This window comes from Trachypithecus francoisi, unplaced genomic scaffold (assembly GCF_009764315.1).
Source record: "Trachypithecus francoisi isolate TF-2019V2 unplaced genomic scaffold, Tfra_2.0 Contig00895, whole genome shotgun sequence".
NCBI classification, from domain to species: Eukaryota; Metazoa; Chordata; class Mammalia; order Primates; family Cercopithecidae; genus Trachypithecus; species Trachypithecus francoisi.
Genome location: NW_022680975.1, coordinates 748 through 25,618, shown reverse-complemented (window position 1 = coordinate 25,618; position 24,871 = coordinate 748). Strand labels below are relative to the sequence as shown.

Here is a 24,871-nt window from a genome sequence, read left to right as displayed (position 1 = left end):
TAATCCCAGCTACTCAGGAGACTGAGGAAGGAGAATGACTTGAACCCTGGAGGCAGAGGTTGCAGTGAGCCGAGATTGTGCCACTGCACTCCAGCCTGGATGACAGAGTGAGATTCCATCTCAAAAATAAAATAAAATGTTAAATTTTTACAAGTCATTGTTCCTATTCTAATTTTTGAATGCAACCACTGCGTCTTACAAAACAGTCTTGTTAAACTATTTTGCTGATAATGAATTCTTAAATAAAAGGAGAACTCCACAGAAATATATATGGCTCTTTTATGTTTAATAAAAGTAAGAGCCTGAAAAACGGCTGTGTTCTGTAAAATTGAATTACTTTCTACCCAGTTCGCAGTGTTTTATCTTTATATTCAAATATATATAAACGACTGATTGATGAAATTTTTTTCTTTTAAACACTGCTGCTGAGTCCATGGAGAAAAAAATGGGTAAATTTCCAGAAGTAGGCTCCCTCCGCTCCAGTTCGCCCGGGGGGCGCGGCCAGACAGAGACTGAGGAGTGCGGCTGGGGCGATGTGGCGCTACCCACAAGCCTTCACCCAGCTCGCCTTGTCCCTGGAGGAAGGAGCAGGAGGCGGTGGCGGGAAGCCACAGGCTGCGGTGGCTTCCTGCTCGCGGGTGGAGGAGGCAGTGCTGTGAGCCGCGCCGGCAGCGCGGACCCCGTGGCCCATCCCGGCGGGTGGGACAGGTGTAGACTGAAAATACAGCCTTGACAAAATGCATCTAGCTGTAGTTGCCTGTGGTGAAAGACTGGAAGAAACTGTGACCATGTTGAAGTCAGCTGTCATTTTCAGCATCAAACCTCTTCCATTCCAGATTTTTGCTGAAGATCAGCTACGTCATAGCTTTAAAGGAAGATGTGACGGGGGTCCTTTCTACGAACATTTAATTATATAATATACCCCATAACCTTTCCAAGTGAGAATGCAGTGAGTGGAAAAACTAAACCACGTGCTTCGCAGAGATTGTTCTTGCCTTTAACCCTGAAAGAGGTTGACTCCCCATTGTATGCCGACACTGATAGCCTTTTTACATTTTTTTTTAACCCACACGTTGATGATATTTGGTCTTTGTTAAAGGAATTTAATTCCACACAAGTTGCTGCGATGGCACCAGAACATGAGGAGCCTAGAATAGGACGGTATAGTCTCTTTGCTACGCATCTATACTGTGGAAAAGCTGGAGTAAACTCTGGAGTTACGTTGACAAACATGACTTCAATGAGAAGAAAGTGTTTCAAGAATGATATGACAACCGTGAGACTACAATGGGGAGATACACTTATGACATGGCTTAAAAAATACAAAGGAAACATGACACGGGCGATCACGATCTGTGAAATCTTATGTTTTTTCATCCTCCAGAAAGCCTTTTTGTTTTCCTGTGTCAATGGAAGTGTCATTCCGATCATACTCTATATGGAAGCAGTTGCCAGGAAGCAGAAGCAAGAATCTTTATTCTTCATGGGAACGGGGGTGTTTACCATCATGAAAGGCACCAGCATTTAGAGCTATTTATGAAGCACTGAGAAATTGTTCTTTTAAGATGACAACGTTCATTCCTTAATAAAACCTTTAGAACTGGAACTACAAATAACAGAGCATACAAGCCCTGGAAACATTTACAAAATGTTTATCAAACTACTAGCAAAAAGCATAAGAGATCGTTATGCCAGATCACCAAAGGAAAGGTGATTCTTGGTGCCTGCTACATCAAAGGGATGAAAACAGCAAAGCATCAGATTATAAGTGTGAAGGAATCGTCTTGGGTGAAGCATTAAGGAAGGAAATATTCATCTCCAGAATTTTTCTTTTTCCTAAATAGGCTGAATGAGCAGTATTTTCAGGTAATGAAGAATAAGTTAAAATCTTGGTCTCCAACAAAGAAGCATTTTTGGTCTCTGATGTTTTGTAATGTTACTATCATTCCAGTATTGATGAAAATATTATTGAATGGTTTTAGCCTGCAAACTTCTGTTGACTCATACTCTCAAGTAAGAGTGGTGGGGCTGTGAAGATGGAGAAAATGTACCTCAAACACAGTGCAAACACTCAGACTGTGAGTAGGGCAATAATTTTATGTCAGCTCTACTTCAATTTAAATCTATGAGAAAAACAGTTTGTTTACAGGAGCAGAAACTGTTATATTTCTAAAGAAATGTGATGTAACGAATGTAATCATTGACAATCTATGCATGCTTTTATACATTTCATCTCTGTTTTAAAATATTTTTATGACAATCATGTTTAAAATTGTTTTTAGATTATAAGTAAGCTGCATGTTAAAAATTGAGCTGTATAAGAAAGAGGAAATAGAGTGAAAACTTTGGTGTTTTAATCTGTGCATTTGTGTGTGTGTGAGTGAGTGAGAGAGAGAGAGAGAGCGAGAAAGAGAGAGAAATTCACTGTTTTCATTTTGTATGCATTAAACTGTCTTGTCAAAACTCAAATCTAAGATTGTTCAGTAGATATATGGAAAATTTTTTTTATCACTTTAAATTAAAAATGTCAGCTTTACTGGGCATTCTGGAAGAAAATATGTTATGCTGATGATAAAGTGAGAACCTTAAGAGTACACTCATATGATGGTAGAAAATGTGATGGACCCAAATGCAGACGCTAGACACGTCCTGTGAGTAGTCATTTTAGTTACAATGGTATAGAAAAGTGTGGTGCATTTAAACTTCTCTTCCAGCTCATGATGGCTTTGCAAGACATTTTCAAAGAAGCAAATGTCTACAGCTTTACTTCACGTAAGCTAAACAACTTTGGTGAACAATTTAGATTAAGATTGTTACATCCAGACATAGAAAATCTGGTTTTAATTGGGATGATGTGAGTGAGTATCTTCCTTTTTTGAATATCACTTAAAACAGGTAATGTTTTAACTCTTGAAGATGAGAAAAATATTACTTATCTAACAAAGCTATTTTAACAGCTATTTAATTTATAATTATCTATTATAACTATAGATTCTGAACACTTAGCATATACTGTGCTGGGGCACGTATCTTATTTTACCAGCTGCTAAATGGTTATCTTCTTTTTTTCCCTGATATTTTAATGCTGAAGTAGAAAATGGAAAATCATGAAGAAAAAATCTCACCTGTGAAAATCATGGCAGTTAGCTTTGTGAAGACACAATGGCCTCTGTGGGGACATGGGATTATGCAGAGGCATGGTTAGTACAGTTGTTCTGTCTTCTGCATTTCAGTCAGGGACACTTTGAGAGAAGAAAGTTTAAACAACATATATTAGAAGTTGATAACCGGCCCAGCATTCTTAGAACAGATGGGCTTAGAGAACACGAGTTGTAGTTCCTTGGCAGAATGCCATGGTGGATATAAGAAACTGTGAACTGTGTTGAAATTGAGTTTACTGAGCAGAAAAAGAGAATACTGAAATTTTTAATTTGGAAGGGTATGTATTAGATCATTTCTAATGGTCCCGAAGTATGATTATTGCCTGCCTGACTGTATGAGACTCTTGGAATGTTAAGAATAGATTCCTGAGCTTAGCCCTTTGGCGACTCTGGTATACTGTGTCTAGGATGGAGTCTGCAAACAATTTTTAATGAAGAGATATAAAAATTATACAAAACTGGGACGAGTGCGGTGGCTCATGCCTGTAATCCCAGCACTTTGGGAGGCTGAGGCGGGTGGATCCCCTGAGGTCGGGAGTTCGAGACCAGACTGACCAATGTGGAGAAACCCCATCTCTACTAAAGAGGCCAGAGAATTGCTTAAACCCAGAAGGTGGAGGTTACAGTGAGCCGATATCGCGCCATTGCACTCCAGCCTTGGCAACAAAAGCAAAACTCCATCGCAGAAAAAAAAATATATAGAAAACTAGAATAGTGCATTGGTACTCAATATCCAGATCTGACACTTATCATGATCTTACCATGTTTGCTTCATCGGTCCCTTTTTTCTTTGCTGAAATATCTGAAAGCAAATCCCAGGCATCGTATTATTTCACTGCTGTGAACATGTTGGGTGGGTACCGTGATGTCACACCCAGCAAAAGCAGCAGCAGGCCTTCAGCTTCATCTCACATCCAGTCCTTAAGCAAATTTCCCTGATTATCTCAAATACATCATCTTCTAGCTGGTTTGTTAGAATCGGGGTACAGAATATAAGTCACATGATTTTTTCTTTCTTTTTTTTTTAACAAGCACCTCAGATGACTTTGAGGTTAGCTACTTTGGGAATCACTGGAAATTACTTTACTAACTAGAAAGTTGAAGACAGGCTGCCCAATTCTTGGCACAGGTGGTGGATTATAAATGTGATCTTGAAATATTACATTGGAGGAAGCATTTGGGATTATTGACAAGATATAAATTTATATTAGTAAGTTCCTTAAGATTTAATTTTCTCAGTGAATAGAGAACCTCAGCCCCATGGGCTCTAATGGATTGGGATTGTGTAGAGCATGGTCACAGTTTAATCCAACTGGACTGTATGCCTTGGTCTCACTTGTGTTGTAGCTTATTTTCCCTGTCATACACTCTACACTGTGGATCATTTGGTAGGTTCTTCATTTGGTTTATTTAGCCTAATTGATCATTTTGCCATACATTGAATTACAGTGAAATCTCTGTGTTAGGGACCATTTCCACCTAAAATCAAAGGTATCACAAAATATCTATAATAATTTTTAAATGAATTTTTTGAATTTTATCTTTAGACAAGGTAACTCTTCTTTTTAATTCTAAAGAAATGCAGTTCTCAGAGCTAATGAGAGGTTAAGTTACAGTTGGGCCACTTGGAGAATGTATTACATGTTCATATAAATGGTCTTTCATAAAACATAGTATAACTATGCAGTTTATATCAATCACAATGTTTATTCTTTGAGTCTATGTATTAATGCTGACCCCAGAACTATCTCTGGGCTACAGTATTACCAAAGTGGGATGCCTTTAATATGCAGTCAATCTTCATTTGTATGAAGTAGAAAAGAACTTAGGAAACCTTTAAAAATACATATTGTAATTTACACTTTAAAAAAAATGCATACTTTTTTCTTGGGAAGAGTAGTTCATAATGTACAAGGGTTAGAAGGCCCTGAAATAATATTGGTGCTTACTCATTGCTCTGTCATCTTGCCTCCAGTCAGATGTTATTGGTATGGTGAAAAGAAGACCAGATTGTGAACTAGGTCTGGATTCTCTTCTTAGTTAGTAACTTCATGTTATTTAACTTTCTCTGTGCCTTAGATTTTTAAGTACAAACAGTATACCATTCGAACCTCACAAGATGAGACTCAGGAGAGAATGGATTTGGAAGCATTCTGCATGGCTTACATTCTGCCACACCAGTGTTACTGTTCAAGTTCTGTTTTGCTCTGTTGTTTCTGTGCAGGGCATTCAGTTTACTAAGGCTGAATATTTTCTGGCATATATCTACAGTATGAATATGTTTATCTTTGTAAGGAAGAGTTTTTAAGGGAGAGAAAGTAGAGAAGAAAAGAGTGATGTAATTGAATCAAAAAAGAAGGAAAAGAGAGGAAGTGAGAAGGGGAAAGAGGAAAGAGAAAGGAATAAGAATGGGAAGGGCAAAGGACTGAGTAAGAGAAAAGGTGGAATCAGAGTGCGGAAAATTGAGAAGTAGAGATGGAGAGAAATGGTGTGGAAAGATTTACTTTTTGAGTTGTAGCCTTCATGCTCCACCACTGTTTGCTTGCCGAGGCTCTGTGGGGTGGGGAAAGGTGTGACATCCATGGACTGGGGCAGCAGGGCCTGCTGTACTTGGTGGGTTGGCTGGTACTAGAATTGTTTCCCCATCACCCTACTGACTGATTATTTAATGCCAATTCAACAGTTTATGGTTTTTTACTGGATCCCAGTTTGTGAGCTAGGACCTGAGGAAACACAGTATCTTCCTTTCTAACTTTGTCCTTTTAGCCATCCCAAGTGTTAGGCTGCAAGACAAACTCAACATTCCCCAGGGGAGGTTGGAGGTGGAGGGGACACTTCATTAGGTCTGAAAGGGCCCCAGGAATATGTTGCAGCAGTTTTCCCATATGATACTGATGGGAAGCCAGGTTTGGGAATCATTGCCCAGCCTTGAATGGCAAATTAAGCAATAAATTAGACCTATTTATTCCTCAGTTAGGATGCTTTCAGTTGAACCATTCTGAGTAGATTGAAGAGAACAAAAAACAGCAGAAATACCTTAAAAATATTTATTGTCTTCTTTCTCAGACATTTGTATTTAAGTACTACCTTAGTAGTAATCAGAACCTCTCTGAGGTGTTTTTACAAAGACCACTGATTTGCTTTAAAAATTTTTTTTTTGATTCATTACAGTAGAGAATAAAGTAGGGGTGAAATATGTCAGGTGTGGGGCCAGCTATTCATTTATTAAATGCAATTTCAAGGATCTTAAAACAATATTTTTTTTCCATTTTTATATTTAATGAAAGTAGATTTTTAAAAAATCTCCAGAACTAATTAATCATTAATTGAATGTCAAAGAAAAATTGCAAGAGATATTGTTAAAGAGGTGAAGAAATGTTACTTAAGACTATTTCAAAAGAGGTCGAAACTATTGCAACAGAGGAGAAAGACTGAATTCAATTCTGTTGAAACAAAAGGCAGGAGAGTTTTGCATGAGCTAGTAAAATCTACTGCATGATGTTAGGAGAGAGGTTGGTCAATGTGATTAGGCCAGAAGTGTTTACTAATTGAGGCTTAGGAAAGTTACATTTCTAGCCTCTCCTAAAGACTGGAAGATAGAGGTGCTATCTTTCTAGATGATTGTCTTTCAATGGGGTAGCTCCCAGGTCATTGAGAGTGACATTTCTGTGTTGTGAAACCAGCCAGAGGCTAGGGAATGACTTACGTATTCCCTAGAAATAGGAGATGTATCAAAATCTGAGCTGTACATTTGGAGTCTCAAGGACCTAGGGGGAGAAAAGTTGTTTTTTAAAGCTTCTCAAAAGTGGGAACCCTGGTTAACCACCGAGGTTGTCTGGAAATCCAAAAGATGATTTCCTGAATGGATAAAACAGAATTAAACTTGCCATAACATGCACCATAGTGTAGAGACACTAATCCTTAAAGCAGTATGAAGATGCTCACTTCGCTTGCACACATGCCGAAATTGGAAAGGCACATATAAGATTAGCATGGCCCCTGTCCAAAGATGACATGTAAATTTGTGACATTTCCTATGTAAAAAATAGTATTGCGGTATTAATAACTTAAAATTGTATTAAGTATTAGTTGTTCTGAGACTACTGATTCCCCCCGGCAACTTACCAGAGAAATTTCTCTCTAGGCTAAGATAAAATCAGCTGAGGAGTCAGTGATATTATAGGTTTAAACAATCCTCAAGTAATAAAAACATAATTCAATCAAGAAAAACATGTCACTAAACAGAAGAGCACTGGCATGAAGTCATAGGAATTTCAAGACTCAAACTCCTGGAGTCTGGAGGAAACAGACATAGAACAAATCAGCACATCTAGGTGACAACCAAATAACCATAAAGGAAGAGAGGTCATGTCATGGTGTTGTTGTCACCGAGTGAGTTATAGAGAAACGCCCCACTCTGAGATGAATTCAGGAGTCCTTTATTAGCTGGTGACTGAGAGACGGCTGGTGCTCAGAATTCTTTCGGCCCAGAAGAAGGGGCTAGATTTATTTTTATATTGTGGTCTAAATAGGGGAGGGGGAGTTTAGCTGAAGCAATTTTTACAGAAGCAGAACAGGCCAAAAGTTAAAAAATTGTTTGGTTACAGAAGCAATTACAGAAAAAATAAACAGTTCCAGGTGCAGGAGCTTCAGCTATCACAAAGAGATAAATGCAGGGGTTTTAGGTGCCATCCACCGAGCACATCCCCAGGAGCTGCTGGTTCAACTTGCCTCAATATATTATCAGTAAGTGCATTCCTGGACGTGCTTGGAGTCAACTTGCACTAGTTATGCCCTTAAGGGAGGAAGGTAAAGGGGCTGTAAGTGAAGGAACTAAAATGGAGTCTGTCTGGCTCTCTCAGCTAAGAGAAAGACAATCAGGTTAAAACAACGTAAGGTATCGCAGTAGTATAACTCCTATTTCTAGCTGCTCTTGCAACTAAAGGTGGCTGTGTAGAGAATAACTCTATTCCTCTATATTGTGTTTGGACAAACCATCTTTCAGTTGATTTAAGCACACCTTCAGAATGAAACATAATTTCTTATCTCAGGAATTCCAAAGTCTAATGGAAAAGGCAAGCTTATATAGAATAATTTAGCAAAGCAGATTGTGCTTAGCAATAATAAAGTAATTCAATATCTAAGAAATCAGAAAAGAAGGAAATATCTGTTTCATAGTTGTAATAAATTAGAACTTTACCATGCAGAATAGAAAGAGAGGCGTTTCTCAAAAGATTAAGAGAGGTATAAAGTAAATGTAAATGTAAACTATAGCGGTTTTCTTAGGCAGAGAGTCATGCTTTAGGATAATGAAGGGAATGCTGGTATTCAGGTTCCTTTGGAGAAAGCAACACTAAAAGTAGAGTTATCATTTATGAGATCCAAGAAGCCCAAGAAAAGGTACTAAGAGCCTGAGCCACAGCAGGCTCAGGCGTTTTTCCTAAATAAAAAGGAATGAATAGCTAAATGTGACAAATGTCAAGGTATCTTTTAGGAAAGTTACACTTCCTCTGAACCCCAACAGAAATCAAAGACAGTCACCCTACTGCCCTCCTTGCCTCTCTTCCAAGGATGCAGCTATGTATTTTTTTTTTTTTTTTAAGTAAAGGGAATATGTCACTTGACCATGTCTCTATCCAAGGTGAATTTCTCCAAAACCACAACTTTGGGGTACTTGTATGTGATATAGTTTAAACCCCACTGAATTTGATTTCTCACCCTCCCAGACACTTACCTTTATTTTTTCTCTATATTTGTTTTTTTGTTTGTTTCCTTAATATATTTCGGGAAATGGATTTGTGGGCTGTCCTACAGGAGAAGTTACAGTGAATGGAAAAGTGTGAAGAACTTTCTATTCTCCCAAGAGTATAGGGCAAAGAGGGTGCAGCTGCACCCAAAATATCAGTGTGGAAGAGTCACATAACTGATAATATAAAGTAACACATTGTCTTATAGAATTCTCATTCTTAGGCTAAAATATTACCTCCTTCATCAAACTTACGTGACCGCATGTTTGATGTTGTTTGAGTAAAATATAATACTCTTTTATTTCCCAAATTCACACACACACACACACACACACGTGTAATATATTATATTTTGGGAAATATATGTGCTATAGTATTTATATTTATTCACTTCCAAAATTTGTACTTAATTAAAATGACAAAAAATAAAATTGCAGCAGTGGCTGTGGGGTCACTTTTTTATGCCATCTTCTTCATTCATTCACAGAGGTGTGCTTTTGAGCTCCTGCTACCAATCATGGTCTCAAACAGTGGCCCCTAAGGGATCTGCTGTGACCACGCACTTCAAGTTTTCCAGTATATTTCAAAGCATCTATAAACCTCTATCAAAATATTTCCAGTCAAAAATTTCTACAGTGGCTTCTGATTTCAGCATTGAGACCTGACTGGTAAATAGGTCAGATATTATGCTTTACGTCTGATAGCACCTGGAAAAAGGTAGGATATCTGGTAAGATATTAATAAACACTTGAATGAGCATAGTAGCTGTTAATTGCTATATAACAAATTACCACAAAATATGGCACCTTAAAACAAGAAACTTATTTTATCACATGGTGTATGAGAGTCAGGAATCAGGGAGTGCTTTCACCAGATGGTTTTGGCTCAGAGTGTTTTCAGAAGGCTGCAGTCAAGGTTTAGGATGAAGTCTGCAGAAAGCTTGTCTGAGACTGCAGGGCCCATTTCCAAGTACATTCAGTGGCTATCAGTAGGAGCCCTCAATTTCTCACTGACCACGGATCAGAGGCCTCAGTTTCTTAACACATGGGCTTCTCAGTGATGCTGCTCATGACATAAGAGGCTGACTTTTGCCAGAGTAAGTGATGTGAAGAAAGGAGAGAGAAAGGAGAGACAAAATGAACTTGGGGAGTGGTGAGGGGATTGAGAATGCCAAGATGAAAGTCAGAGTATCATTTGTAATCTATCTCAAAAGTGAAATGTCATCACTTCTCATATATTCTATTTGTCACAGACCCCATCCCTATTACACTGTGGAAAAAACTACAAAAGAAGTCTCAATTCTAGAACATGGGGATTTGGGGGACCATCTTGAAGGATGGCTGTCACAGTCTGACTTCTTTTCCCCAATGATTTATGTCTGTCTTACATGTAAAATACTCTCATCCCCTCCCAGGGACCCCAAAGTCTCATCTCACTCAATTTCGGTGTGACATCCAGAATCTTATCATCTACATCAATTCCAGGTGCAAAGGAGTCTACTTCTGTGTAATTCCTTAAGGAAAGCACCTTGTGTCCAGATATTTTTCAATCTGGGGTCTTGTGAGCTAACAAGATGATGACACTTGCCCTCCAACACACACACGACTGACATAGAGTGGTGGGACAAGCTTAGAACAGCTGAAGTAGTAACTCCCATTCGAACTAGAGAAAACAAGAGTTACACCTACTGGCCCACAGCAAGGCTTAAATCCATCCAGGCACATGTTGAAAGTTCCTTGATTAGGACTTAAACTGCTGCCTGCAAATGATTTACTGTGGTTCTGGGCTTCACCCTCTGGGATCTTGCTTCTGCCCTGAGTTACCCTTTCTTTTTCACAAAAGGAAGTACATGTTTGCAGCTGCTTCCTACTTGCAGAAATTTGGAAGCTGCAGGCTTTAATTTTCTGCTCTCTGTCCCTTTCAGTGAAGCTGTCTGTGATTTTTTAGATATAATCTTCTGTAAAAATATTTTTTGTCTCCTTGAACCTTACTGAGGTTCACTCCGTTAAACAAAAGCCACAGTTACAAATTGCTTTGAGGTAACTCTTTCTCCACTATGGGCTTCTATTAAAAGAACTGAAGGACAACTTCCATAAACTTTTTATAGGCCTTATTATTTGATTGAAGGAATCTGTGGATCTACATATTTCTGCTATATTCTCTTGGTCACACAGACTAATCGTGGTTTCATGTAGGAAGAGGCTACATAAGAGTGTGAATACCATTTGGGAGCTGTGATCATCTCGAACTTTGACTACTATAATGTTTGAAAGCTTCCCAAATAGGGCATGTCGTACGTTTGTTGTTAAATGTTATATCCTAAAGGTTTTTTGAGTGCCTATATCTGCTCTGAATTTTTAAAAGTAGATATCTTTAATTAGTCACATACTTTATGAGTCATGTGTACTAGTCAGAGTTCTCTAGAGAAACAAAACCAATAGAATAGATGTGTGCATGTGTGTGTGTGTATATGTGTGTGTGTGTGTGTATGTGTGTGTGTGTGTGGAAGGGAGATAAAAAGAGAGAGAGAAATTGATTTTAAGTAATTAGCTTATGCAGTGATATGACTTCTTTGTGTCCCCACGCAAATCTCATCTTGAATTGTAACTCCCATAATTCCCACATGTTGTGGGAGGGACCTGGTGAGAGATAATTATATCATGAAGGCAATTTCCCCCATACTGTTCTCGTGGTAGTGAGTAAGTCTCACGAGATCTGATGGTTTTATCAGGCGTTTCTCCTTTTGCTTGTCTGTCATTCTTTCTTCCTGCTGCCATGAAAGGTGTGCCTTTCACCTTCTGCCATGATTGTGAGGCCGCCCCAGCCACGTGGAACTGTGAATCCATTAAATCTCTGTTTCTTTAGAAATTACCCAGTCTTGGATATGTCTTTATCGACCGTGTGAAAATGGACTAATATATGCAGTTTATAAAGGCTGGAAAGTTCAACCACAGGCCGCCAGGCTGGAGATGCAGAATGCAGTGTCAGTCTGTTCAGGCTACTATCACAAAATACCATAGAGGGAGTAGTTTATAAACAACAGAAATTTTTTTCTCACAGTTCTGGATACTGGTATGTCCAAAATTAAGGCAGATTTACTGTCTGGAGAGGGCCCACTTCCTGGTTTATAGAAAGTACTTTCTAGTTGTATTATCATATGTGGTCCTCACATAGCTCTCTGGGCTTCTTTTATAAAAGCCCCGATCCCATTCATAAAGGCTCCCACCTTATGACCTAATCACCTCCCAGAGCCCCCACTAACTAATACCATCATTTTAAGCTTAGAATTTTAGCCTATAACTTTTGAGAGGACACAAACCTTTAAACCATAGTATTCAAAGAAAAGCCAATGCTGTGGTTCACAGGTCTGAATGCCATCTGCTGCAGAAGTCACCCGTGCTTGCAGGAAATCATTCTTTTGTTCTATTTAGGCCTTCAATTTACTGGATGAGGCCCATCCACATTATGGAGGGCGATTTCTTTACTCAAAGTGTCCCAATTTAAATATCAATCTCATCAAGAAGGACTCTCACAGAAACATCCAGAATGGTGTTTGAACAAACATCTGAGTACCATGCCTAGTCAAGCAGACACACAAAATTAGCCATCACATCATAAAAGTACTATATTCATATTTAAGCAAGGAACTGAGATACAGTATTCTGACATAATGAGTTAGAATGGTTCATATCAATATCTATATGCACAATTTTCCTTTTAATTGAGGCTTACTTTCAGTTCCAGGGTGGTGGGAATGTAATTTTTAATCAAGTTCAGAGTGTAAAAAAGTAGTTTACAGTCAAATCTACTGTTGGGATTCAGACAGTTAGCATGATTCTCGGATTAAGGTGAGAAAACAGAAGCAAGTTTTTAAGACAGGCTTAGAAAGGGCCATAGGAGAAAATTGCAAAAGACAAATAAAAACCTACACTATCAACCATCTCACCTAAAAGGATTGGGCATTTAGCAGAGAGTAGTGGATTCAGGTACAGTGAGATGGAGGCATAGTGATCTATTATTGCATTGAATTCCCTTAGCACTTATTCTTAACCAGACACCAGGATCACCTTTGTTTTTAAGGATCTGCCTGGTTTGCTTGATGCTAACTAATTCTGTAACCCATATAACCATGTTTAGGCAATGGACTCTAGTCTCACACAACCTCTAGCCAGCTCTAATGAGGTATCCCTTCCTAGCATAAAGGGTTAAATGGTGCAGATAGTAAATATTTTCAGTGTTTAGGACCATATGGTCTCTGTTGCAATGACCCAACTCTGCCACTGTATCAGGAAAGCAGCCATAAACAATGTGTTAAAAGTGGCAGTTTTCCAATATACATTGTTTATATCACCTGGCATCATGCAGAATTTATGTCCCAAAATTGCCCACTCCTGGTTGGTACAGTTATTAGAAGATACTTTGATGAGTATGTGTATGTAGTCTAAAGAGATCTCCTTTTACTTGGTTAAAGATACAATTATTTCAGAAATTTTAAAAATCCAGGTAGATAGATTAGATAGATAGATTAAAAGCAACCCTATATCTCAGTTTTTACAACAAAGACCTGTTAGTATTTTATCTTTTTACATATTATTCTTTGAGGCTTTAAAAAGAAGAAAAAGAAATGTAAATTTTAAACAAAATAATGCTCCTTTTGATTAAAATCTCAAGTCATATTCTTTTTACCCTCCCTCCTCTTAAGACAATCAGTGTGATAATTTTGATGAATATATTTTTGCACTTTAAAAATGTTTAAAATGCAAATTTATAAAAATATAAACATATCTAGAATATATCCACATATAATATATAGATTTTATTTATACATGTGGGCATGGTTATCTGCCATTTGTTTTTTATCTACAGCAATGTATACCCCCACCATTAGTATTTGTTTCCCCATGTCCTAGCCAACACTTGATATGGTCAAATTTTTAATCTTTGCCAATTCAGTGGATAAAATAAAATACAACGTTAAAACTGTTCAGTGGTTCTAATTCAATTTCATGTCATTGTTTACATACACATTTTCTGATTACAAATTAGTTTAAACTAAATGTCATGTGGTTTTGAATGTGGTAGGCAGAATAATGTGCTCCCCATCCCATGCAACAAAGATATCCATGCCCCAGTTCCCAGAACCTATGAATATGTTATCATACATTGGTAAAGGGATTTTCAGATGTGATTAAGGTTAAAGAGATTGAGACAGGAAGATTATCCTGCAGCTGGGTTTTCCCTATGTAATCATAAGAGCTCTTAAAAGCATAAAAGATGGCAGCAGAGTCAGAGAAATTCAATGCAAGAAGAACTCCATCCACCATTACTGGGTTTGAAGATGGACAACAAATGCCACAAGCCAGGAAATGTGGCATCCCCTAGAAGCTATAAGTGACTCTCAGTTTATAGCCTACAAGAAAACAGGAACTGCAATAACACAACCTCAAGGAATTAATATTCACTAACAATCTGAAAGAGCAAGAAACGAATTCTCCCTTAGAGCCTCTAGAAAGCAATGCATCCTGCTGACAACTTGATGTTAGGGTGCTGAGAACTGTTCCAAACCACTGACCTCAAGAAGTGTAAGATAATAAGTGTGTTTTGTTTAAGCCATACATTGTGTGGTAATTTGTCATAACAACTATAGAGGTTTGACATTAATATTTACTTTTTCATGGCTACCTGTTCATATTTGAACATTTTTCTAGTGGGTTGTTGAATTTTTCTTATTAATTTGTAGTTTCTTGTGCATTTTGTTTAATAATCTCTTGTGTTATAGTCTCTATTACATGAGTTGCAAAAATCTCTCCATCTAGCACTTGTCTCTTAATTTTGATTATGGTTGCCTTAATATACAGATGGCTTTAATATAATGTGGTAAAATTTACCAAAATTTCCACTAAAGTTTATTCTTTTGTTGTCTGAAGAAAGTACTTTTTCTTTCATTGTTAAATGATAACCAGACTATATACTGATTTGATCAATAAGGAGACTTCTAGGTTGAGTACTGATAATGTAAATTGGCTTCTTATTGTTGCATATAATAAGATTCAGAGAAGGAGAGATGAGCAAAAGATGAAATTTCTGTTTGTAGTACTTTCCACACTTTCCACAATAACATTCAGTTTCCTTTTTTTTTTATCTCAAACAATATAAAACTGACTTACTGGGGTCAAAAACCAGCAGAATATTACCAATTTTACATGATACAAAATATATATTCTCTGCCCAATTATTCAAATTATTTGATGGGATCTGATCAAGGTTTATAGTTTTTATATGAGTCATGAAAAATGTTTCACTTTATTTTTTTTTGTATACTTTATGTTCTGGCATACACACCCTACAGGGAGTGTGATGTTCCCTTCCCTGTGTCCATGTGTTCTCATTGTTCAACTTCCACTAAGGAGTGAGAACATGTGGTACTTGGTTTTCTGTTCCTGAGTTACTTTGCTGAGAGTGATGGTTTCCAGCTTCACCCATGTCCCTGAAAGAACATGAACTCATCCATTTTTATGGCTGCTTAGTATTCCATGGTGTATATGGGTCATGTTTTCTTTATCCAGTCTATCATTGATAAGCATTTGGGTTGATTCCAAGTCTATGTTATTGAGAACAGTGCTGCAACAAGCATACGTGTCCATGTCTTTATGGTAGAATAATTTATGATCCTTTGGGTAGATATTCAGTAATGGAATTGCTGGGTTAAATGGTACTTCCGGTTGAGGAAGGAATCACCACATTGTCTTCCACAATGGCTGAACTAATTCACACTCCCACCAACAGTGCAAAAGCGTTCCTACTTTGCCACATCCTCTCCGGCATCTGCTGTCTCCTGACTTTTTACTGGTCGCCATTCTAACTGGTGTGAGATGGTAACTCATTGTGGTTTTGATTTGCCATTCTCTAATGACCAGCAATGATGAGCTTTCTTTCATATGTTTGTTGGCTGCATAAGTGTCCTCTTTTGAGGAGTGTCTGTTCATATATTTTGCCCGCTTTTTAATGAGATTGTTGGAATTTTCTTGTAAATTTGTTTAAGTTTCTCATAGATTCTGAATATTAGTCCTTTGTCGGATGGATAGATTGCAAAAATTTTCTCCTATTCTGTAGGTTGCCTGTTCACTCTTCTGATAGTTTCTTTTTACTGTGAAGAAGCTCTTTAGTTTAATTAGATTCCATTTGTCAATTTTGGCTTTTGTTGCCATTGCTTTTGGTGTTTTAGTCATGAAGTCTTTACCCATGCCTATGTCCTGAATGGTATTGCCTACCATCCAGGTAGGTTTCTTCCAGGGTTTTTATGGTTTCAGGACTTACATTTAAATCTTTAATACATCTTGAGTTAATTTTTGTATAAGTAATTTTGTAAGGAAGGGGTCCAGTTTCAGGTTTCTGCATATGGCTAGCCAGTTTTCCCAACACCGTTTATTAATTAGGGGATCCTTTCCCCACTGCTTGTTTTGTCAGGTTGTCAGAGACCAGATGGTTGTTGATGTGTGGCTTTATTTCTGAGGCCTCTGTTCTGTTCCATTCGTCTGTATATCTGTTTTGGCACCAGTATCATGCTGTTTTGGCTACTGTAGCCTTGTAGTATAGTTTGAAGTCAGGTAGCGTGATGCCTCCAGCTTTGTTCTTTTCACTTAGGATTGTCTTGGCAATGTAGACTCTTTTTTGGTTCCATGTAAAATTAAAATAGTTTTTTTTCTAATTCTGTGAAGAAAGTCAATAGTAGCTTGATGGGGATAGCACTGAATATAAATTACTATAGGCAGTATGGTTATTTTCACAATATTGATTCTTCCTATCCATGAGCGTGGAATGTTTTTCCATTTGTTTGTGTCCTCCCTTATTTCCTTGAGCAGTGGTTTGCAGTTCTCCTTAAAGAGGTCCTTCACATCCTTGTAAATTGTATTCCTAGGTATTTTATTCTCTTTGTAGGAATTGTGAATGGGAGTTCACTCATGATTTGGCTATTTGTCTGTTATCGGTGTATAGGAATGCTTGTGATTTTGCAGCCCATTGATTTTGTATCCTGAGACTTTGTTGAATTTGCTTATCAGCTTAAGGAAATTTTGGGCTGAGATGATGGGGTTTTCTAAATATACAATCATGCCATCTCCAAACAGAGACAATTTGACTTCCTCTCTTCCTATTTGAATATGCTTTATTTCTTTCTCTTGCCTGATTGCCCTAGCCAGAACTTCCAATACTATGTTAAATAGGAGTCGTGAAAGAGGTCATCCTTGTCTTGCACTGGTTTTCAAAGGGAATGCTTCCAGCTTTTGCTCATTCAGTATAATATTGACTGTGGGTTTATCATAAATAGCTCTTATTATTTTGAGATATGTTCCATCAATACCTAGTTTTTTGGGACATTTTAGCATGAAGAGGTGTCAAATTTTATCAAAGGCCTTTTCTGCATCTATTGAGATAATCATGTGGTTTTTGTCATTGTTTCTGTTTATGTGATAGATTACATTTATTGATTTGTGTATGTTGGAGCAGCCTTGCATCCCAGGGATAAAGCTGACTTGACTGTGGTGGATAAGCTTTTTGATGTGCTGCTGGATTCAGTTTGCCAGTATTTTATTGAGGATTTTTGCATCGATGTTCATCAGGGATATTGGCCTGAAATTTTCTTTTTTTGTTGTATCTCTGCCAGGTTTTGGTATCAGGATCATGCTGACCTCATAAAATGAGTTAGTGAGGAGTCCCTCTTTTTCTATTGTTTGGAATAGTTTCAGAAGGGATGATATCAGTTTCCATTTGTACCTCTGATAGAATTCGGCTGTGAATCCATCTGGTCCTGGGCCTTTTTTGGTTGGTAGGCTATAAATTACTACCTCAATTTCAGAATTTGTTATTGTTCTATTCAGGGATTCAACTTCTTCCTGGTTAAGTCTTGGGAGGATATATGTGCCCAGGAATTTATCCATTTCTTCTAGGTTTTCTAGTTTATTTGTGTAGAGATGTTTATAGTATTTTCTGATGATAGTTTGTATTTCTGTGGAATCAGTGGTGATATCCCGTTTATCATTTTTTTATTGTGTCTATTTGATTATTCTCTCCTTTCTTCTTTATTAGTCTGGCTAGTGGTCTATCTGTTTTGCAAATCTTATCAAAAAATCAGCCCCTGGATTTGTTGATTTTTTTAAAGGGTTTTTCGTGTCTCTATCTCCTTCAGTTCTGCTCTGATCTTAGTTATTTCTTGTCTTCTGTTAGCTTTTGAATTTGTTTGCTCTTGCTTCTCTACTTCTTTTAATTGCGATGTTAGGTTGTCAGTTTTAGATCTTTCCTGCTTTCTCCTGTGGACATTTAGTGGTATAAATTTCCTTCTAAACACTGCTTTAGCTGTGTCCCAGAGATTCTGGTTTGTGTGTCTTTCTTCCCATTGGTTTCAAAGAACATTTTTATTTCTGCCTTCATTTCGTTATGTAGCCAGTAGTCATTCAGGAGTAGGTTGTTCAGTTTCCATAGTTGAGCAGTTTTGAGTGAGTTTCTTAATCCTGAGTTCTTATTTGATTGCACTGTGGTCTGAGAGACTGTTATGATTTCCCTTCTTTTGCATTTGCTGAGGAGTGCTTTACTTCCAATTATGTGCTCCATTTTAGAATAAGTGTGATGTGGTGCTAAGAAGAATGTATATTCTGTTTATTTGGGGTGGATAATTATGTAGATGTCTATTAGATCCCCTTGGTCCAGAGCTGAGTTCAAGTCCTGAATATTCTTGTTGATTTTCTCTCGTTGATCTGTCTAATATTGACAGTGGGATGTTAAATTCTCCCACTATTATTGTGTGGGAGTCTAAGTCTCTTTGTAGGTCTCTGTGAACTTGCTTTATGAATCTTGGTGCTCCTGTATTGGGTGCATATATATTTATGATAGTTAGCTCTTCTTGTTTCATTGATCCCTTTACCATTATGTAATTCCCTTCTTTGTCTTTTTTTATATTTGTTGGTTTAAAGTCTGTTTTATTAGAGACTAGGAATGCAACCCTGCATTTTTTTTGCTTTCCATTTTCTTGGTGAATTTTCCTCCATTCCTTCATTTTGAGCCTACTTGTGCCTTTCCACATGAGAAGGGTCTCCTGCATACAACACACCGATTGGTCTTGACTCTTTATCGAATTTGCCAGTCTGTGTCTTTTAATTGGGACATTTAGCCCATTTACATTTAATATTAATATTGATATGTGTGAATTTGATCCTGTCATTATGATGCTAGCTGCTAATTTTGCCCATTTGTTAATTCAGTTTCTTCATAGTGTTGATGGTCTTTACAATTTTTGCAGTGGCTGGTACTGGTTTTGCCTTTCCATATTTAGTGCTTCCTTCAGGAGCTCTTGTAAGTCAGGCCTGGTGGTGACAATGTCTCTCAGCATTTGCTTGCCCATAAAGGATTTGATTTCTCCTTCACTTATGAAGCTTACTTTGGCTGGATACAAAATTATTGGTTGAAAATTCTTTTCTTTAAGAATGTTGAACGTTGGCCTCCACTCTCTACTGCCTTGTAGGGTTTCTGCCCAGACATCCACTGTTAGTCTGATGGGCTTCCCTTTGTGGGTAACCCAACCTCTCTCTCTGGCTGCTCTTAACATATTTTCCTTCATTTCAACCTTGGTGAATCTGACAATTATGTGTTATGGGGTTGCTCTTCTCAAACAGTATCTTTGTGGTGTTCTCTGTATTTTCTGAATTTTAATGTTGGCCTGTCTTGCTAGATTGGGGAAGTTCTCCTGGATTATATTCTGAAGAGTGTTTTCCAACTTGATTCGTTTTCCCCATCACTTTAAGATACACCAATCAAACATAGGTTTGGTCTTTTCACGTAGTCCTATAATTCTTGGAGGGTTCATTTGTTCCTTCTAATTCTTTTTTCTCTAATCTTGTCTTCATGCTTTCTTTCATTAAGTTGATCTTCAATCTCTGATATCCTTTCTTCCATTTCATCAATTCACCTATTGATACTTGTGTATGCTTCACGAAGTTCTTCTGCTATGTTTTCAGCTCCATTGGGTCATGTATGCTCTTCTCTAAACTAGCTATTCCAGTTAGCAATTTTTCTAACCTTTCTTCAAGGTTCTTAGCTTCCTTGCGTTGGTTTAGAACATGCTCCTTTAGCTCAGAGGAGTTTGTTATTATCCACCTTCGGAAGCCTGCTTCTGTTAGTTTGTCAAATTCATTCTCTGTCCCATTTTGTTCCATTGCTGAGGAGGAGTTGTGATCCTTTGGAGGAAAAGAGGTATTCTAATTTTTGGAATTTTCAGCCTTTTTGTGCCTTTTTTTTTTCTGCTTTTGATCATTGATGTTGCTGACCTTCGGGTGAGGTTTCTGTGTGGACATCCTTTTTGTTGATGTTGATGCAATTCCTTTCTGTTTGTTAGTTTTCCTTCTATCAGTCAGGCCCCTCTGCTGCAGGTCTGCTGGAGTTTAATGGATTGATGGAGGCCCACTTCAGACCCTATTTTCCTGGGTATTAGCAGCAGAGGCTGCAGAACAGCAAAGATTGCTGCCTGTTCTTCCTCTGGAAGCTTCATCTCAGAGGAGCACCCGCCAGATGCCAGCTACAGCTCTCCTGTATGAGGTGTCTATCATCCCCTTCTGGAGGATGTCTCCCAGCCAGGAGGCATGGGAGTCCGGGACCCACTTGAGGAGGCAGTCTGTTCCTTAAGAGAGCTCGAGCACTGTGCTGGGAGATCTGCTGCTCTCTTCAGAGCCAGCAGGCAGGAACATTTAAGTCTGTTGAAGCTGCACCCACAGCTGGCCCTTCCTCCAGATGCTGTGTCCCAGGGAGATGGGAGTTTGATTTACAAGCCCCTGAGTGGGGCTGCTGCTTTTCTTTCAGTAACACCCTGCCCAGAGAGGAGAAATCTAGAGGGGCATTCTGGCTACAATGGCTTTGCAGAGCTGTGGTGGGTTCCACTCAGTTAAAACTTCTCAGTGGTTTTGTTTACACTGTGAGAGGAAAACAACCTACTCAAGTCTCACTAATGGCGGATACCCCACCCCTGACCAAGCTCAAGTGTCCCAGGTTGAGTTCAGACTGCTGTGCTGGCAGTGAGAATTTCCAGCCAGTGGATCTTCGCTTGCTGGGCTCCATGGGAGTGGGATCTGCTGAGCTAGACCACTTGGCTCCCTGGCTTCAGCCCCCTTTCCAAGGGAGTAAATGGTTCTGTCTCACTGGCATTCCAGGCACCACTGAGGTACAAAAAAAAAAAAAACTCCCACAGCTAGCTCAGTGTCCGCCCAAATGGCTGCCCAGTTTTGTGCTTGAAATCCAGGGCCCTACTGATATAGACACCTGAGGGAATTTCTTGGTCTGTGTGTTGCGAAGACCATGGAAAAAGCGTTGTATCTGGGCTGGAGTGCACTGTTCCTCAGGGCACAGTCCCTCAGGGCTTCCCTTGTCCAGGGGAGGGACTTGCCAATCCCTTGCCCTTCCTTCCCCTGCCCCGCCCTGCTTCAGCTCACCCTCCGTGGGCTAAGCCCACTGTCTAACCAGTCCCAATGAGATGACTTGGGACCTCAGTTGGAAATGCAGTAATTACTGACCTTCAGTGTTGATCTCACTGGGAGCTGCAGACCAGAGTTGTTCCTATTCAGCCATCTTGCCAGCCACCATCACTTCACTTTAATAATTAAAATTTCCACACTAGATTTAACCATTGCATAGATTATTAGAATAGTTATAAAGAGCAAATTCAAAGTTACCATTAAAGAATTTGCAGAGAAATATGCACCATTGTCAGGCAAGATATCTCTCAGAGACATCTACATGGTTCCTTGGCTTTAAGTCACACAGCCTGCAAGTAAAGCTGGAGTTGTAGAAAATTAAAATAGCTTTTTGCCTGGCCTGAGTATCTTACCTAAACCATATTTGTATATTACTACTATTAGGCCATCTTGTAATTTTCCATAGCAGATTTTCCCGGGTTTCTAGTTCATTTTTCAGCCTATGCTCTTCTAGGTAGCTTCTTCTTTTCTGCCTTGCATGGATACAAAAGAGCACCAGAGCTGGTGTTAGCATAGTGTTCACCTGGAACATCTTTGCATTCTTGCAGGGGTTGCAGGCTATCATTACTTCAAAACTGGCTTTAGATTTTTTGTGTCATTGTTATTACTGCTGCTGCTGTTTTTTTTTTTTTTTTTTTAATTGAAATCAGGAAAAGAGAGCAACTGAATCCAACACTCAGCCTTGCTGACTGCTTGGTAGACAGTGACCTTCAGCCTCTCTCACACAACATCATATGATACTGTGCGGATTCAGGAATGTAAATACAATTTCTGTATCTAGCACGATCTTTTATATATTAAATCAGTGGGAGGCAGAGGCTAGGAAGAGCTTTCTATATTTAATGAAGTTCTTTGTTATCTAAGGATGTGATCCAGGAAATACCTAATACATTTGCTTCAAAGTCTAAATTTTGTGGTGGCAGATGGGATTAGGCTAAGAATACCCAGAAGCCAGTTCTCTTTCTGAGGAAATAATAATGATGATGAATATTGTTATTACAATGATTTATTTCATCAAGGCTCTAAGTTTTTTATTAATCAGAGTTACAGCTTGATATAATTTCACGGCAGAAATAGAGCTCTTTTCCCCGCAGCTGACAAAGATTTCTTAGTTAATATTAAAGCATATTTTAATCATGAATTTCTTCCACAGGTTAGACAAAAGGGAAAGGTTAGCCAGAATATAATTAGAAACCAGTACACAATTCATTTATTTGAGATTGTTTAACATTATCAAACCAGTCAAATATCATTTAGTCTACTCATCAGTGAATCAATAAGCAATGGCAATCTTGAAGACTTAATGGGTGAATTGAAGAACATTCATTTCAGTGTTCTCAAGTATATTCTACAGAACGTTCCTCCCTATGATACTCTAAGGAGAAAAAAATTGTTCTGTAGTTAAATATGCATTTGAAAACTGGTCTGCCTATAAAATAGATAGATTGTGTGTGTGTGTGTAGACAGAGAGAGAGAGAGATACACACTACATGTATGTAGTCATGGTCCACATTAGCATTTAAAGGTTCTGAGAAGTGCTACAATAAAGAAACCTGTATTACTCTTCAAACTAGTTTTTCCCAAATTTAATTGATCACAGACCTTTTGTCTTGAGTAATGAATATTGATATATTTTAAAAGTACATTTCCAGAAAATATATACTGTGAAACTCTGATTTACTTATTACATATTTGCAAGATCAGGATTCTAAAGATTTAAATTATTGTTTTAGATTTAAATATATATATATTGTTTTAAATTCTATTCATGATCCATATAGAATGAAGATAATATATGCCAAAATATTTTTGCCTCCTCCCTTTCTTTTTCAAAAAATGTTATTCCAAGGATGTGATTGGCCACATCTCTTACACTGCTCTCTACCACTTTAAGTTAGGGGAAGAAAATGACCTTTTTTCTTCTTTAAAAAGAAAGGAAACAAACAAAAAAGAAGTCTATCAAATATATCCCAATCTCTTTACCAATTATACATAATGGTGAGTCACTTTTTTCCTATGAGCAGCATAATTACCAATGCATAAGCACAAAATTTGTCTGCTTTTAATCAAGAATCTCAACTCTGCCAGAATATTCTCAGATATCATTTTTATTAATGCTATGACCAGACTTTTTAAAGAGGACAAGCTATATATATATATATATCCTTGTTTTTCTTTTTAGAACCAGATTTGAAAATATAGTTTAGATGCCAGACACTAAAATAGAATTTTTATGTGCATGACTATCATAATCGATATACACAAACTTATCTCTCTCCAAATTACAGAGAAGATGAGCCCAATTAGGAAGAAAATTATGATTGCAGTCTTTTCCATTGCATGAAGTCATTTTTTTGAAATTTCAAACACATTACAAAAGAAGTTAATAAAGAACATTTTTTTCATTCATTCAAAAACTATTTATTAAAGCATAGACACAATTATAAGGCAGTATGTTAAATATTACTTGAATGTGTAATTAAAAGAGACAATGATGGTTGTATCCCAGGTTCTTGAAATTTCCATGTAGCTACAAAGGTACAGGATATTCCAAATGGGTATCATTATGTGGAAGACACTATATGAAAATTTCCTGTCCAGGTTTTGGCCTGCAATTTCATTTTTCCTTTTTTTTTTTCCATTGACCTAAGCCCTAATTATATTCAATTTTTTTTCCCTTCAACTGTTATCTTAAGTTCAGGTGTTCATGTGTAGGATGTGCGGGTGTGTTACATAGGTAAACATGTGCCATGGAGGTTTGCTGCACAGATCATCCCATCACCTAGGTTTTATCCCCAGCATTCATTAGCTATTCTTCCTGATGCTTTCCCTCCCCCAGTGCCCTGATAGGCCCCAGTGTATGTTTTTCCCCAAAATTTGTCCATGTGTTCTCATGATTCAGCTCCTACTTATAAGTGAGAACATGTAGTATTTGGTTTTCTGTTCTTGCATTAGTTTGCTGAGGATAATGACTTCCAGCTCCATCCATGTCTCTGCAAAGGACATGATCTCATTCCTTTTTGTGGCTACATAGTATTCCATAATGTATATGTGCCACATTTTCTTTATCCAGTCTATCATTGGTGCACATTTTGGTTGATTCCATGTCTTTGTTATTGTGAATAGTGCTTCAATGAACATATGTATCCATGTATCTTTAAAATAGAATGATTTATATTATTTTGGGTATATACCCAGTAATGGGATTGCTGGGCCAAATGGCATTTCTGCCTCTAGATCTTTGAGGAATGGTCACTGTCTTCCACAAAGGCTGAACTAATTTACACTTCTACCACCAACAGTGGAAAAGTGTTCCTTTTATTCCTCAACTTTGCCAGCATCTGTTTTGTTTATTTGTTTGACTTTTTAATAATGGCTATTCTGACTGGTGGGAGATAATATCTCATTGTGGTTTTGATTTGCATTTTTCTAATGATCAGTGATGTTGAGC

General features: G+C 37.9%; 1 long non-coding RNA gene, 1 other non-coding gene and 1 pseudogene across 2 annotated transcripts; all 3 read left to right on the top strand.

Moving 5' to 3' along the window:
* Positions 1-533: 533 nt before the first annotated feature.
* LOC117089825 lies at positions 534-1,714 on the top strand (annotated as a pseudogene).
* Positions 1,715-7,100: 5,386 nt separating this feature from the next.
* Positions 7,101-7,205, top strand: LOC117089831. The gene has a single exon (XR_004439772.1). It is a non-coding gene; the product is annotated as a U6 spliceosomal RNA (small nuclear RNA).
* On the top strand, positions 7,174-24,211 carry LOC117089811. The gene is made up of 3 exons (XR_004439766.1): positions 7,174-7,185; positions 13,131-13,144; positions 24,117-24,211. It is a non-coding gene; the product is annotated as an uncharacterized LOC117089811 (long non-coding RNA).
* The last annotated feature ends 660 nt before the right edge of the window (positions 24,212-24,871 follow it).